Source organism: Bos javanicus, chromosome 8, assembly GCF_032452875.1.
Source record: "Bos javanicus breed banteng chromosome 8, ARS-OSU_banteng_1.0, whole genome shotgun sequence".
NCBI lineage: Eukaryota > Metazoa > Chordata > Mammalia > Artiodactyla > Bovidae > Bos > Bos javanicus.
This window is the reverse complement of record NC_083875.1, coordinates 84,309,178-84,325,037: the sequence shown is the minus strand read 5'-3', so window position 1 is coordinate 84,325,037 and position 15,860 is coordinate 84,309,178. Positions and strand designations below refer to the sequence as shown.

Genomic DNA, 15,860 nt, shown 5'->3' with positions numbered 1-15,860 from the left:
TATCAGCCCTGCTGGCTTTCCTCTCATCCATGCTCTCTCTTCCCACAAGACATTGGTACCTGCTGTTCTCTCTGTCTGCAATGGAACCATCCCAACACCATACCCCTTTTTATACTGTGGCAAAATATACCTAACACAAAATTTACCATTTTAACCAATTTAAGTATATACTTTATTAGCATTAAACAGTTTCACATTGTTATGCAAACATATAGAACACTTCACAAATTTGTATATCATCCTTGAACAGAGGCCATGCTAATTGTATTGTTCCAATTTTAGTCTCTGTGCTTCCGAAGTGAGCACTTTCTCCCTTTTGACTGTAAAGTTTGATTCATCCTGCGTTTATTCAGGGAAGCATTCCAAGACCAAGGCCATCACAAGTCATACATCCCCTTGACTGCCCAACACCCAGTGTGAGTTTTATGCTTGTTCCATTGACATCTGCTCTCTCTCACTAAACTATGAACTCCTTGAAGGCAGTTCTCATTGTCTAAACGAATGCTAGGTACACAGTGGAAGCTCAGTGTATCCTAGTTAAATGAATAAACAAAGAAATGCAATTCTACCTTCAGTGAAGACCATCTTTGACATTATAGAAAACACTGCCTTGAACTCCATTCCAGAGAAAGAACTTGACTTTTGAAAAACTAAAATCATTGATAAAGGGTGTTTTTTCCCCTTTTCTCAAAGAGAAGACTTATTAATTCAGACTTTATCTCTCATAAAAGAGGAAAATACCTGATAGTTTTTATTTTTTATATTAATTGAATATTTGTATTTAATTGAATATTTATAATTGTATCCATTTTTCTATGAGATCTTTATTTTTTTAAATTTTTATTGGAGTAGAGTTGGCTTACAATGCTGTGTTCATTTCTGTTGTACAGCACAGTGAATCAGTTATACATATACATATATCCACTCTTTTAGATTTTTTTCCCATATAAGTCATTATAGAGTATTGAGTAGAGTTCCCTGTGCTATATTAAAGGTGCTTATTAGTTATCTATTTTATATATAATAGTGTGTATATTGTAAATAAGTTCATTTACACTATTTCTTTTAAGAGTCCACATATAAGCAATATTATATGATATTCTTTTAACAGTAGGTTTTCCTTTGATTCTATTCATCAAGGTTTCACACTTATTGAATCTACACTCAGACTTCTGAAGGAGTTTGTAATTTACAAAAACTAATGTAAACTATAGCTTTTTTTGCCAAAGCTTGAAAGATACCCATCATGATGCTGCCCCACCACATCTGCAGAGAAGTCCCCACCACTCAGTGGGGCTCATAGTGGGGTCTGGAGATGGCTCTCCCTAGAACCTGAGGTACGTCTGCACCCATCAAGTTCATGGAGAACTTGTCATTCCTGACTTCAAGAAGCCCTGCAATGGGCCAGACTGGGATAGATTTGAGATTTCATGAGACCAAGGATGACAGCCCTGAATTATAGAAAGAACAGCTGACATGCACATGACCTTTCATACTTTATGGGTTGTTCATAACATCAGGAGCTCTTAGGGAGCAACATCAACAACAGCATCCTCAGTTTAAAGATGAGGGGAAAACATTCAGAGGTCAAGCAACTAGTCCAACATCCCTCAGCCAGTATCCACGTCAGATTTAGCGTGTAGTTTTGATGCCTAAACCCTTGCTTTATTAACTCTACTTTGCTCAATATGTCAATAACTACCACATTTTTTCAAAGGCAAGGTCAATGCCAACAGCATCCTAGAAATGGTATAAATAAATTCCTCTGGCCACTTTGCACCATAGGTGAATTCATAGAAAGTAGAAACAAATGCAGCCTGTACTTATAAGGCCCTTTAATGAGAAGCCAGTTCATTGGAAAAGACCGTGATGCTCAGAAAGATTGAGGGCAAGAGGAGAAAGGAGTGACAGAGGATGGGATGATTGGATGGCATCACTGACTCAGTGGACATGAGTTTGGGCAAACTCTGAGAGATAGTGACGGACAGAGAAGCCTGACATGCTACAGTCCATGGGGTCGCAAAGAGTCAGTAATGACTTAGTGACTGAACAACAATGTGCTCAAACACTTAACTTACCACTGTAATTGCACATTTTGTGGTTATTCAATAAGTGTGTTTGATTCACTGGCTGATCAAAAGTTTAGAGGTATCACATGATGATCAAGACTGCTTGTTAACACACAAAACCCTAAAAATTCTGGGTCCATGAGTTATCCCCAGGCTCTGGTTCCACTGTGTACAGGCTTGAAGCTGTTTCCTGTCCTGGCATTCGGCAAAGTTTCACTTAATGCCATCTGCCTCCAAGCACAGCCTCGGATAGGCTGGGTCCGTTGGTTTTCCTCTAAATCTTGCCTGTTCCCACCCTCTTCATAGAGAACATGGTGAAAAACACACTAATCTCTTGGATCAAAGTGAGAACAAAACGCATAATTCTCCCACTGCAGGATCAGGTGCTTAGATAACCCTGTTGGCTTTTGGCTGAGGAGGTGTTGAAAGGGAGAGAGGCGCCTGTCATGAGGTCATGGACCAAAACCTTCGGACACTTGTCCCCTCGCCACCACCACTCATGTTCATACTTGGCCCCACTGAGCCAAAGTTTCCAGTGACCAAAAATGTCCCTCAGTCTGGCATTTCCCATCTCCCAGTTAGGTTTTCCTTTTTTCATATCTATAAATCTGCCTTTTGTCACCTCTGCCACATGTTCCCCACAGCTCCCTATGGCCCTTACCTCCTCTCCCCTTGGCCACAGCTCATTTTTTTAGTATCAACTGTCAAAAATCTAACTGGAGGTCTTCTCTGGTGCTTAGTGGTATAAAGAATCCACCTGCCAATGCAGGAGACGCAGGTTCAATCCCTGATTGAGGAAGATCTCACATGCCTTATGGCAACCAAGCCTGTGTGCCACAACTACCGAGCCTGTGCTCTCGAGCCCAGGAGCCACAACTACGGAACACATGTGCTACAACTACTGTAGCCCCACACCCTAGAGTCCGTGTTCCACAACGGGAGAAAGCTAAGTGTAGACCCTGCTTGCTGCAACTACAGGAAGCCCACACACAGCAATGAAGAGCCAGCACAGCCAAAAATAAATAAATGAAGTCTAACTGGAGCAGAATGTAAATAATTCAGCTTTACTCACTCAGCAATGTATGCACACATTCCACAAACTTTTATTATCTATCTCCATCTTAGGTATTCCAAAGCTCCTTTGTTTAAAAAAGAAATATTTCCAGGGTTCCTTCATCTCTTACTTCAGTGGTCTCAACTTTCTACTAAAAGACAAAATGTGATCTGCTGGAGAATGGAATGGCAAACCACTCCAGTATCCTTGCCTCAAGAACCCCATCAACAGTATGAAAAGTCATATTTATGTTAAGTAATACCTTATATATAGCACTTAAAACTGGTTTTACGGTTTAGAATATAAGATATAGAGAATATAAGATATTAGAATATAAGATATAAAGAATCTCAAAGATTTCAATCATTTACAATCATGAAGTATCCTACTGAAACATAATCACTGGCCCTGAACACATATATTATCTATTGCTGTGTAATTACTCCAAAACTTACTGACTAGGTAATAAATATCTATTATCTCTTACAGTTTATTTGAGGTAAAAGAACTTAGGGTGGTTTTGGCACTCCGTCTCTCACAAGGTTGTAGTAGGCGAGGGCTGTCAGGATCTGATAAGCTTGATGAGCTGGAAAACCAACATGCATATTGGCCAATTCATGTGGCTGGCAGTAGGTACTGGTTGTTGGTACCTAGCCTCTACCTAGTTGGTACCTAGTTCTCTACCATATGGGCTTCTCCACAAAGCTGATTGAATATCTCCATGACATGATTGATGGCTGGCTTCCCACAGAGCAAATGTGATGAGAGAGGTGGAGGTTATATCCTATTTATGGCCCAGTCTCAACAGTCACATAACATCACTTCTATTCATTAGAAATAAGTCACTATGTCCAGCCAGCATTCAAGGGGATGGGAATCAAGCTGTACATTTTGAAGGGATAGATGTTATAATTTGCAGGCATGTTTTAAAATCATCAATGGTTATATAGAGATGCAAATTATTTTAAAGCTTTATAGTTTATTTTGAGGTACAATTTATGTAAAGTAAAATTCATAAATCTTAAGTGTACAGCTGAGTAGTTTTACATGAGTATATACCTAGATAATCACCACCTAGATCAAAATATAGATTTTTGTTGTGTATAACATATAATATTTTCATCATCTTAGAAAGTTTCATTATGTGAATTACACTGAATTTTCTATGTGCACAATCACCATGTACAAACAAAGACATCTCTAGCTCTTTATGTCTCATCTTTGTAGCTTGCCTTTACTTTTGATTTTCCCTACTATTTGGGACCTCCAGTTGAATAGATGTGATGTGGGTGGACATCCTTGTCTTGTTCTCAACTTAGGAGAATATGTTCAGTATATCACCATAGGTAAAGTAAAGTGTTAGTCACTCAGTCATGTCTGACTCTGTGATCCCATGGGCTGTAGCCCACCAGGCTCTTCTGTCCCTGGGATTCTCCAGGCAAGAATACTGGAATGGGTAGCTATTCCCTTCTCCAGGGATCAAACCCAGGTCTCTTGCATTGCAGGTAGATACTTTACCATCTGAGCCACCTGGAAAGCCCAATATTTCACCATATTTACCTGTAAGTGGTTTATAGATAATTTTGATCAGATTAAGGAAGCTCCATTCCTAATTTGGTTAAGTTTTGGCTATAGACATTTAAAGAAAAATCAGAGCTCATGACTTTACTACTTGCTCCTAAAAGTAAAACATTAGCTAGAGTATTGCCTTTACCTGCAAATGTCCCTTATCTAATTTAGAGAAAAATAATGCCAGGTCTACACATAAAAAAAAAAAAAATTGCCAGAGCAGTCCTCAATTTCCAAATATACCAGTCTTCAAAAATGTATTTGTCAGTCCTTTGTAAATTGCAAGATTTTCTGACATGGAAGCTTAATTATGTTTGGCGCTTAACTATATAAGCCAACTAGAAAAGTGTATTTAATCTACCTTGTGCTCAAAGTTACTGTCACAGCTACTGGTGGGGGATGGTGGTGGAATTCTGGGGAGAAATGGAAGGAAGAAGAGGAAAAGCAGCAGCAGCAGCTACAGCTCATGGGGAAGACAGTTCTTGTCACAGACTACCACACAACCCCAAAGCTGGGTGTGGCTGCCATTTACAAACTAGCATCACATGAATCAGGGCTCTCTGAAGCCCACCATATGTGGTGAAGAATTTTTAAATGTCTCAGCACCCAGCACATATAGCTCTAAAAGCAATAAAGTTTAAAATAAGAACATTGGAATAGCACTGACAGATCAGATCAGATCAGTCGCTCAGTCGTGTCTGACTCTGCGACCCCATAATCGCAGCACGCCAGGCCTCCCTGTCCATCACCAACTCCCAGAGTTCACTCAGACTCAAAGGGTCTCCAAATTCATTGTCACATTTATTCTTCATAGCAGCCCTACGAGGTTAGCAGATGAGGGCACTGAGATTTAGTGACTTGCCAAAGATCTCCCAGGCTAGAACATTTGCACCCAAGACCTGATCCAAGACTTAGGGCATGCAAACTTCATTACATCATGTTGACAATTGATTGCCATTTTTTGTATGTTCTCTTAATTCCTGCAACAGGTGTGTCATGCTTAATGTAATTTTTTTGATTGTTCATCAAAGAAAGATTGTTCATCTTTTATTATTATATATTTTAGTAGTAGAAGAAATGATTGTGGTCAGATATATATATATATATGAAAATTATGAAGGCCATGGTTTAGATTAACTTAAAATACATTTTTTATGAAGTCCCCCTTTTTCACCTTCAGAGTGGTCCTTGAGCATCAATCAGTGTTTGGTGGTTGCTTCTAGTAAGTCTTTGCTTCATTAATTTTGGTTGCTAAGTAAGGAGATCCACCTTTATCTGGGTGATTCAAAATCATGCTTCTCCTGTGAACTGCTCTAATCTTGGCCTTGCTGGCAGATAGGCTTGCAACCCAAAATAAGACTTACTTCTCACCTACTCATTTTCTGTTCAAATCCTCCTTTATAGTAGGATGAAAAGCTAGGAGTTGATATCTTCTTTGCAGTTTCTGTGATTACTTGTCCTAGAGGTTTCCAGATCTGAAATACATAACAACTTGCAAATCCAAGAGCTGCAATACCCAGCCCCACAGCCACCAAACTTCTTGCCAGTCCACGGTCAGATATTGGCATCTAATAGCTTGGGGGTGGGGAAGGGTGAGGGTTGTAGTGCAGGCCCTCAAAAGAGATGGCAATGCTGCCAAGGGCTTAATGTAACTTTAGATGTTACTTTGATGTAAATTGAAGCGACTGTTCTAAAAATGACTATTTTTAGATCCCGAGCCTTGATCACAGTGCGTTTAGCCATTTGGTTGAACAAATTGTTTCTTCATCCACCTTCATGTATGTACCTTTTTCACATTTTAGAAATTCTGCTCCAAAACATCTATTGATATAACACTTGTCAAATAAATTTTGACATGTCTTTAAAAAAAAGGAATTCTGTTTCAGGTGACAAGGTATAAAACTGGGACAAAGCTGATAAGGAAACAGTTCTATAATTTGGCAAGTATCCTAAACTTTACCCACCATAAGACTAATAATAATGATGAAAATCGATCAGCATCATCATTTCATTCATATCAGCACATCTGTTTCCCACTGCCATATGCAAGGCCCTGCCTTGGACATTCAAGTCATTAGCAAACAAATCTCAATTTACTAATACCTCCTTATGTAATAGATATTGAGAACATATTTGTTTTTCAGATGGAAAAACAAAAAGCATATATAAGGCACTGAAGAATGTACACATTTTAGATGTTAGGTTGATTTTTACAGTATATGGTGTTCTGCAAGGATGCTTTTGAGACCAGATACACAGGCAGTGGTGAGCAGGTGAAGCATGTCTCTGGTCTCCATTTACCAAAGTCCCATTTAGCAAAGGACATTCAAATGCACCAGAGGGGAATGACATCAGGGCACAGAGAGGCCTGGTGATCCCATTTCTAAGTGAGGCAAATGTGGATCCATCCAAAGGGCTGATAAAAGGGCAGCTAGTTGGGTTGGATATATGCCAGGGTAACTATGACATAAAGATCCAGCAGGACAATGAAGGGAATCTCAATGTTTAAAGAATAAATGACAGCCTCTAGGGAAGACAGACTCACTTTTCTTAAAGTTTTTTATTTTTAATATTTGAGCCAGATGACATCAGTGTCAAATATGAAAGGGCATATTTCCAAAGGCTGTTAATACTAGTCTCATTTGCTGTGTAAACAAGAAGAGAAGTCATCAAAGCCAGAATGTCATTACTCCTTGGATTCTGAACATTCTAGAAGAGATTATTGCTCTGTTTTTATTACTGTTGTTATTAAATCATTGATTGGATCATCCCATGGAACATGAAAGTTTATAGCAAGATTGATTTTTCCGAAAGTAAAGCTGCAAAAGTACTTTAGTGTGGCTTATACCTCCTTAATTTTCTGAAGTTCTCTTAAGGGAGAAAGCCAGTGATATTAACAGTTGGTAGGCAGGATTTCAAAGGCTTTTTGAGGGCTCTGGTTGCATGAAATATTTTTTTAAAATTACCACCCCTCTAGACATTTATTTTAAAGTGTCTATCATGGCTTTGATGACTGCCAATCTAGGTTTCAGACCTCTCCTCAGCTGCCATGAGATTAGTACATCACTTCCCACAGATAAAAGGATGGCAAGAACCCCTAGCCTCACTGGGAAAATCAGAGAATAGACACTGGCAAGAACTCTGTCTTTTCTGGAGGTCACCAGAGAAAAGTAAGGTGTTCTGTCATCCTTCCCTAATAGGTGATTTCTTAAGCTAATTATTATTTCCTTTAAACATAGTCTCTACAAAATATCACAGGAAATTAGTTTTATACTCTCTCTTTTCTTAACATTTATTTTTGTTTATTTATTTATTTTAATTGGAGTCTAATTACTTTACAATATTGCAATGGTTTTTGCCATACATTGACATGAATCAGCCATGGGTGTACATGTGTTCGCCATCCTGAACACCCCTCCCACCTCCCTCCCCATCCCATCCCTCAGGGTCATCCCAGCGCACCAGCCCTGAGCACCCTGTCTCATGCATTGAACCTGGACTGGTGATCTATTTCACATATGGTAATATACATGTTTCAATGCTATGCTTTCAAATCATCCCACCTTTGCCTTCTCCCACAGAGTCCAAAAGTCTGTTCTTTATATCTGTGTCTCTTTTGCTATCTCACATATAGGGTCATCGTACCCATCTTTCTAAATTCCATGCTGCTGCTGCTAAGTCGCTTCAGTCGTGTTCGACTCTGTGCGACCCCATAGACGGCAGCCCACCAGGCTCCCCCGTCCCTGGGATTCTCCAGGCAAGAACACTGGAGTGGGTTGCCATTTCCTTCTCCAATGCATGAAAGTGAATAGTGAAAGTGAAGTTGTTCAGTCGTGTCCGACTCTTAGTGACCCCATGGACTGCAGCCTACCAGGCTCTTCCGTCCATGGGATTTTCCAGGCACAAGTACTGGAGTGGGGTGCCATTGCCTTCTCCATCTAAATTCCATATATATATGCATTAATATACCATATTGGTGTTTTTCTTTCTGACTTACTTCACTCTGTATATTAGACTCCGGTTTCATCCACCTCATTAGAACTGATTCAAATACATTCTTTTTAATAGTTGAGTAATATTCCATTGTATATGTACCACAGCTTTCTTATCCATTCATCTGCTGATGGACATTTAGGTTGTTCCATGTCCTAGCTATTGTAAACAGTGCTGCGATGAACATTGAGGTACACATGTCTCTTTCAATTCTGATTTCCTTGGTGTGTATGCTCAGCAGTGGGATTGCTGGGTCATATGGCAGTTCTATTTCCAGTATTTTAAGGAAAATCCATACTGTTCTCTATAGTGGCTGCACTAGTTTGCATTCCTACCAACAGTGTAAGAGGGTTCCCTTTTCTCTATACTCTCTCCAGCATTTATTGCTTGTAGACTTTTTGATAACAGCCGTTCTGACTGGCATGAGAAGATAGCTCATTGTGGTTTTGATTTGCATTTCTCTGATAATGAGTGACGTTGAGCATCTTTTCATGTGTTTGTTAGCCATCTGTATGTCTTCTTTGGAGAAATGTCTGTTTAGTTCTTTGACCCACTTTTTGATTGGGTCATTTATTTTTCTGGAATTGAGCTGCAGGAGCTGCTTGTGTATTTTGGAGATTAATTCTTTGTCAGTTGCTTCATTTGCTATTATTTTCTCCCATTCTGAAGGCTGTCTTTTCACCTTGCTTATAGTTTCATTAGTTATTCAAAAGCTTTTAAGTTTAATTAGGTATCATTTGATTATTTTTGCTTTTATTTCCATTACTCTGGGAGGTGGGTCATAGAGGATCCTGCTGTGATTTATGTTGGAGAGTGTTTTGCCTATGTTTTCTTCTAGGAGTTTTATAGTTTCTGGTCTTACATTTAGATCTTTAATCCATTTTGAGTTTATTTTTGTGTATTGTGTTAGAAAGTGTTCTAGTTTCATTCTTTTACAAGTGGTTAACCAGTTTTCCCAGCACCACTTATTAAAGAGATTGTCTTTTCTCCATTGTATATTCTTGCCTCCTTTGTCAAAGATAAGGTGTCCATAGGTGCGTGGCTTTATCTCTGGGCTTTCTATTTTGTTCCATTGATCTATTCTTCTGTCTTTGTGCCATTACCATACTTTCTTGATGACTGTAGCTTTGTAGTATAGTCTGAAGTCAGGCAGGTTGATTCCATTCTTCTTTCTCAAAATTGCTTTGGCTACTCAAAGTTTTTTGTATTTCCATATGAATTGTGAAATTATTTGCTCTAGTTCTCTGAAAAATACCATTGGTAGCTTGATAGGGATTGCATTGAATCTATAGATTGCTTTGGGTATATACTCATTTTCACTATATTGATTCTTCCAATCCATAAACGTGGTATATTTCTCCATCTATTTGTGTCATCTTTGATTTCTTTCATCAGTGTTTTATAGTTTTCTATATATAGGTCTTTTGTTTCTTTAGGTAGATTTATTCCTAAATATTTTATTCTTTTCATTGCAATGGTGAATGGAATTGTTTCCTTAATTTCTCTTTTTGTTCTCTCATTGTTAGTGTACAGGAATGCAAGGGATTTCTGGGTGTTAATTTTATATCCTTCAACTTTATTATATTCATTCATTAGCTCTAGTAATTTTCTGGTGGAGCCTTTAGGGTTTTCTATGTAGAGGACTGGAGAAGGCAATGGCACCCCACTCCAGTACTCTTGCCTGGAAAATCCCATGGATGGAGGAGCCTGGTAGGCTCTAGTCCATGGGGTCGCTAAGAGTCGGGCACGACTGAGTGACTTCATTTTCACTTTTCATTTTCATGCATTGGAGAAGGAAATGGCAACCCACTCTAGTATTCTTGCCTGGAGAATCCCAGGGACAGAGGAGCCTAGTGGGCTGCCGTTTATGGGGTCACACAGAGTTGGACACGACTGAAGCAACTTAGCAGTAGCAGTAGCAGTATGTAGAGGATCATGTTATCTGCAAACAGTGAGAGTTTTACTTCTTCTTTGCCAATCTGGATTTCTTTTATTTCTTTTTCTTCTCTGATTGCTGCTACTGAAACTTCCAAAACTATGATGAACAGTAGTGGTGAGAGTGGGCATCCTTGTCTTGTTCCTGACTTTAGGGGGAATGCTTTCAATTTTTCACCATTGAGGATAGTATTTGCTGTGGGTTTATCATATATAGCTTTTATTATGTTGAGGTATGTTTCTTCTATGCCTGCTTTCTGAAGAGTTCTTTTTTTTTTTTTTTTTTTTGTTAATCATAAATGGATGTTGAATTTTGTCAAAGGCTTCCTCTGCATCTATTGAGATAATCATATGGTTTTTATCTTTCAATTTGTTAATGTGGTGTATTACATTGATTGATTTGTGAATGTTGAAGAATCCTTGCATTCCTGGGATAAAGCCCACTTGGTCATGACGTATGATCTTTTTAATATGTTGTTGGATTCTGATTGCTAGAATTTTGTTAAGGATTTTTGCATCTGTGTTCACCAGTGATATTGGTGTATAGTTTTCTTTTGTTGTGGCATCTTTTTCTGGTTTTGGTATTAGGGTGATGGTGGCCTCATAGAATGAGTTTGTAAGTTTACCTTCCTCTGCAATTTTCTGGAAGAGTTTGAGTAGGATAGGTGCTCTTCTCTAAATTTTTGGTAGAATTCAGCTGTGAAGCTGTCTGGTCCTGGGCTTTTGTTTGTTGGAAGACTTCTGATTACAGTTTCGATTTCTGTGCTTGTGATGGGTCTGTTAAGATTTTCTATTTCTTCCTGGTTCAGTTTTGGAAAGTTAAACTTTTCTAAGAATTTGCCCATTTCTTCCAAGATGTCCATTTTATTGGCATATAGTTGCTGATAGTAGTCTCTTATGATCCTTTTTATTTCTGTGTTGTCTGTTGTGATTTCTCCATTTTCATTTCTAATTTTGTTGATTTGATTCTTCTCTCTTTTTTTCCTGATGAGTCAGGCTAATGGTTTGTCTACTTCTCAAAAAACCAGCTTTTAGCTTTGTTGAGTTTTGCTATGGTCTCCTTTGTTTCTTTTTCATTTATCTCTGTGTTAATTTTTATGTTTTTTTTTTTTTCCTTCTACTTACCCTGAGGTTCTTTTTTTTCTAGTTGCTTTAGGTGTAGAGTTAGATTATTTATTTGTTTTTCCTCTTGTTTCTTGAGGTAAGCTTGTATTGCTATGATCCTTAGTGCTGCTTTTACTGAATACCATAGGTTTTGGGTTGTTGTATTTTCATTTTCATTCATGTCTGTGCATATTTTGATTTCTCTTTTGATTTCTTCTGTGATTTGTTGGTTATTTAGAAGCATGTTGTTTAGCCTCCATATGTTTGTATTTTTTAATAGTTTTTTTTTTTTCCCTGTAGTTGACATCTAATCTTACTGCATTGTGATCAGAAAAGATGCTTGGAATTATTTCATTTTTTTTTTTTTGAATTTACCAAGGCTAGATTTATGGCCCAGGATGCAATCTATCCTGGAGAAGGTTCCATGTGCACTTGAGAAAAAGGTGAGATTCATTGTTTTGGGGTGAAATGTCCTATAGATATCAATTAGGTCTAACTGGTCAAGTGTATCATTTAAAGTTTGTGTTTCCTTGCTAATTTTCTGTTTAGTTGATCTAGGTGTCAGTGGGGTGTTAAAGTCTCCCACTATTATTGTGTTACTGTTAATTTCCCCTTTCATACTTGTTAGCGTTTGCCTTACATATTGTGGTGCTCCTATGTTGGGTGCATATATATTTATAATTGTTACATCTTCTTCTTGGATTGATCCTTTGATTATTATGTAGTGTCCTTTTTTGTCTCTTTTCACGGCCTTTATTTCAAAGTCTATTTTATCTGATATGAGTATTGCTACTCCTGCTTTCTTTCGGTCTCCATTTGCGTGAAATATCTTTTTCCAGCCCTTCACTTTCAGTCTGTATGTGTCCCTTGTTTTGAGGTGGGTCTCTTGTTGACGGCATATATAGGGATCTTGTTTTTGTATCCATTCAGCCAGTCTTTGTCTTTTGGTTGGGGCATTCAACCCATTTACATTTAAGGTAATTATTGATAAGTATGATCCTGTTGCATTTACTTTGTTGTTTTGAGTTTGAGTTTATAAACCTTTTCTGTATTTCTTGTCTAGAGAAGATCCTTTAGCATTTGTTGGAGAGCTGGTTTGGTGGTGCTGAATTCTCTCAGCTTTTCCTTGTCTGTAAAGCTTTTGATTTCTCCTTCATATTTGAATGAGATCCTTTCTGGCTATAGTAATCTGGGTTGTAGGTTTTTCCTCTTTCATCACTTCAAGTATGTCCTTCCATTCCCTTCTGGCCTGAAGAGTTTCTATGGAAAGGTCAGCTGTTATCCTTATGGGAATCCTCTTGTGTGTTATTTGTTGTTTTTCCCTTACTGCATTTATTATTTGTTCTTTGTGTTTGATCTTAATTAATTTGATTAATATGTGTCTTGGGGGGTTTTGCCTTGGGTTTATCCTGTTTGGGACTCTCTGGGTTTCTTGGACTTGGGTGGCTATTTCCTTCCCCATTTTAGGGAAGTTTTCAACTATTATCTCCTCAAGTATTTTCTCATGGCCTTTCTTTTTGTCTTCTTTTTCTGAGACTCCTACGATTTGAATGTTGGGGCATTTGACATTGTCCCAGAGGTCTCTGAGGCTGTCCTCATTTCTTTTAATTTTTTTTTTTTTATTTTTCCCTCTCTACTTCATTTATTTCCACCATTCTATCTTCCACCTCACTTATCCTATTTTCTGCCTCAGCTATTCTGCTGTTGGTACCCTCCAGAGTGCTTTTGATTTCAGTTATTACATTATTCATTATTGATTGACTCTTTTTTATTTTTCTAGGTCCTTGTTAAACATTTCTTGCATCTTCTCAATCCTTGTCTCCAGACTATTTGTCTGTAACTCCATTTTGTTTTCAAGATTTTGGATCATTTTTACTATCATTATTCTGAATTCTTTATCAGGTAGACTCCCTATCTCCTCCTCTTTGTTTGGTTTGGTGGGCATTTATCATGTTCCTTTACCTGCTAAATATTTCTCTGCCTTTCCACCTTGTTTAGATTGCTGTGTTTGGGGTGGCCTTTCTGTATGCTGGTAGTTTGTGGTTCCTCTTTATTGTGGAGGTTCCTCACTGTGGGTGGGGTTGGACAAGTGGCTTATCAAGGTTTCCTTGTTAGGGAAGCTTGCATCAGTGTTCTGGTGGGTGGAGCTGGATCTCCTCTCTCTGGAGTGCAATGAAGTGTCCAGTAGTGAGTTTTGAGGTGTCTATGGGTTTGGTGTGAGTTTTGTCCACCTGTATTTTACTGCTCAGGGTTATGTTCCTCGTTGTTGGAGAATTAGCTTGGTATGTCTTGCTGTGAAACTTGTTGGCTCTTGGGTGGAGCTTCGTTTCAGTGTAGGTATGGAGACTTTTGGATGAGCTCTTGTTGATTAATGTTCCCTGGAGTCAGGAGTTTTCTGGAATTCTCAGGTTTTGGATTTAAGCCTCCTGACTCTGGCTTTCAGTCTTATTCTTACAGTGGTCTCAAGACTTCTCCATCCATACAGCACCAATGATAAAACATCTAGGTTAATGGTGAAAAGATTCTCCACAGTGAGGGATACCCAGAGAGGTTCACAGAGTTACATGGAGAAGAGAAGAGGGAGGAGGGAGATAGAGGTGACCAGGAGGAGAATAGGGGGAATCAAAAGGGGAGAGAGGAATCTAGCCAGTAATCAATTCCCTATGTGCTCTCCACAGTCTGGAAAGCTCAGAGAGATTCACGGAGTTACACAGAGGATCTAGAGGAGGGAGGAAGGAGATAGAGGTGACCAGGAGGAGAAGAGGGGAAGTCAAAAGCAGAGAGACAGATCTAGCCAGTAATTAGTTCCCTAAGTGTTCTCCACAGCCCAGAACACCCAAAAAGATTCACAGAGTTTGGTAGAGAAGAGAAAGGGAAGGGAGGAGATAGAGGTGACCTGGGGGAGAAGAGGGGAAGTCAAAAGCAGAGAGACAGATCTAGCCAGTAATTAGTTCCCTAAGTGTTCTCCACAGCCCAGAACACCCAAAAAGATTCACAGAGTTTGGTAGAGAAGAGAAGGGGAAGGGAGGAGATAGAGGTGACCTGGGGGAGAAAAAGGAGAGTCAAAAGTGGGAGAGAGCAATCAAGCCAGTAATCACACTCCTAAGTAAAAATGGGTACTGAAGATTGGATTCTTAAAGGTACAAAATTGATTTAAAAAAAAAAGCAAACATTAAAAATCTAGAGTAGAGGTTAGACTCTCAAAAATACAATATTAAAAAAAAATCACAAAAATTATAAAAAAATATATATATGAAATTTGCTTTAAAAATATGGTCTTTTTTCAAGGCAATAGTAGGTTATAAAAATGAAAATTAAAGGAGTAATAAAGAACTTAAAATTTTTTCATTACAAAATGATAATAGTAAAATATATCTAGGAATTTTTCTGGAACTGTTGAGGTCAGTGTGGGGTCAGTTCAATTTCAGATAGTTCCTTGTTCCAGCTTATACTTCTTCTCAAGGTCTATAGGCCCCTTCCAATGTAGTCAGTGCTAACTACTGGGTTTTAATCTGTTGCACCTGTCACTTCCAGAGCTATTCCCTCTTCTTTGTTTATTTTGGCATCCCCTGTTTGCAAGTCTCTTCAGTGTGTAATCTCCAAGGGGGCAAAGGTAGTCATTTATTTAGGCTGACTTGTTCAGTTGTGCTGTGGGGAGGGAGGAACACTGCAAACAAATATCACTGGTGTGTGGGGGGAGTGCTCATAGTGTCTGGGCCACACTGGGTTTGCCCCTGCTCATGGTGTGTGTGCTTTCCTGGTCTACACTGCTCAGGCTCCAGGTTGCTCTGCAGGGGAACTGTCTAATGTAGGCCCTGGGTTGCATGCACTTCCCAGGTCTAAGCTGCTCAGGTTCAGGTTCTCGGGTACTCCACAAAGGCACAGACTCGGTTGGGCCTGCGTTTTGTGCCCTTCCCAGATCTGAGCAGCTCAGGTGACCAGGTGCTTAGCAAGTGCACTCTCCCAGTTGGGTGGTGAGTCTTATCACCTCCTCAGTCCCAGCCCTTTGGTTTCCTGGGTGCACCACAAGAGTGCCATCTCAGGTGTGCCATGTATCTCCTCTGGAGAACTGATCTCTGACTGTGACCCTCCTGGCAGTTGTCAACCATCCAGGATCCCAGGAAGACTTCGTTAGT

The 15,860-nt window shown here is 39.1% G+C and overlaps 1 pseudogene; it reads right to left on the bottom strand.

Moving 5' to 3' along the window:
• Positions 1–205: 205 nt before the first annotated feature.
• LOC133253520 (U6 spliceosomal RNA) lies at positions 206–306 on the bottom strand (annotated as a pseudogene).
• Between the last annotated feature and the right edge of the window lie 15,554 nt (positions 307–15,860).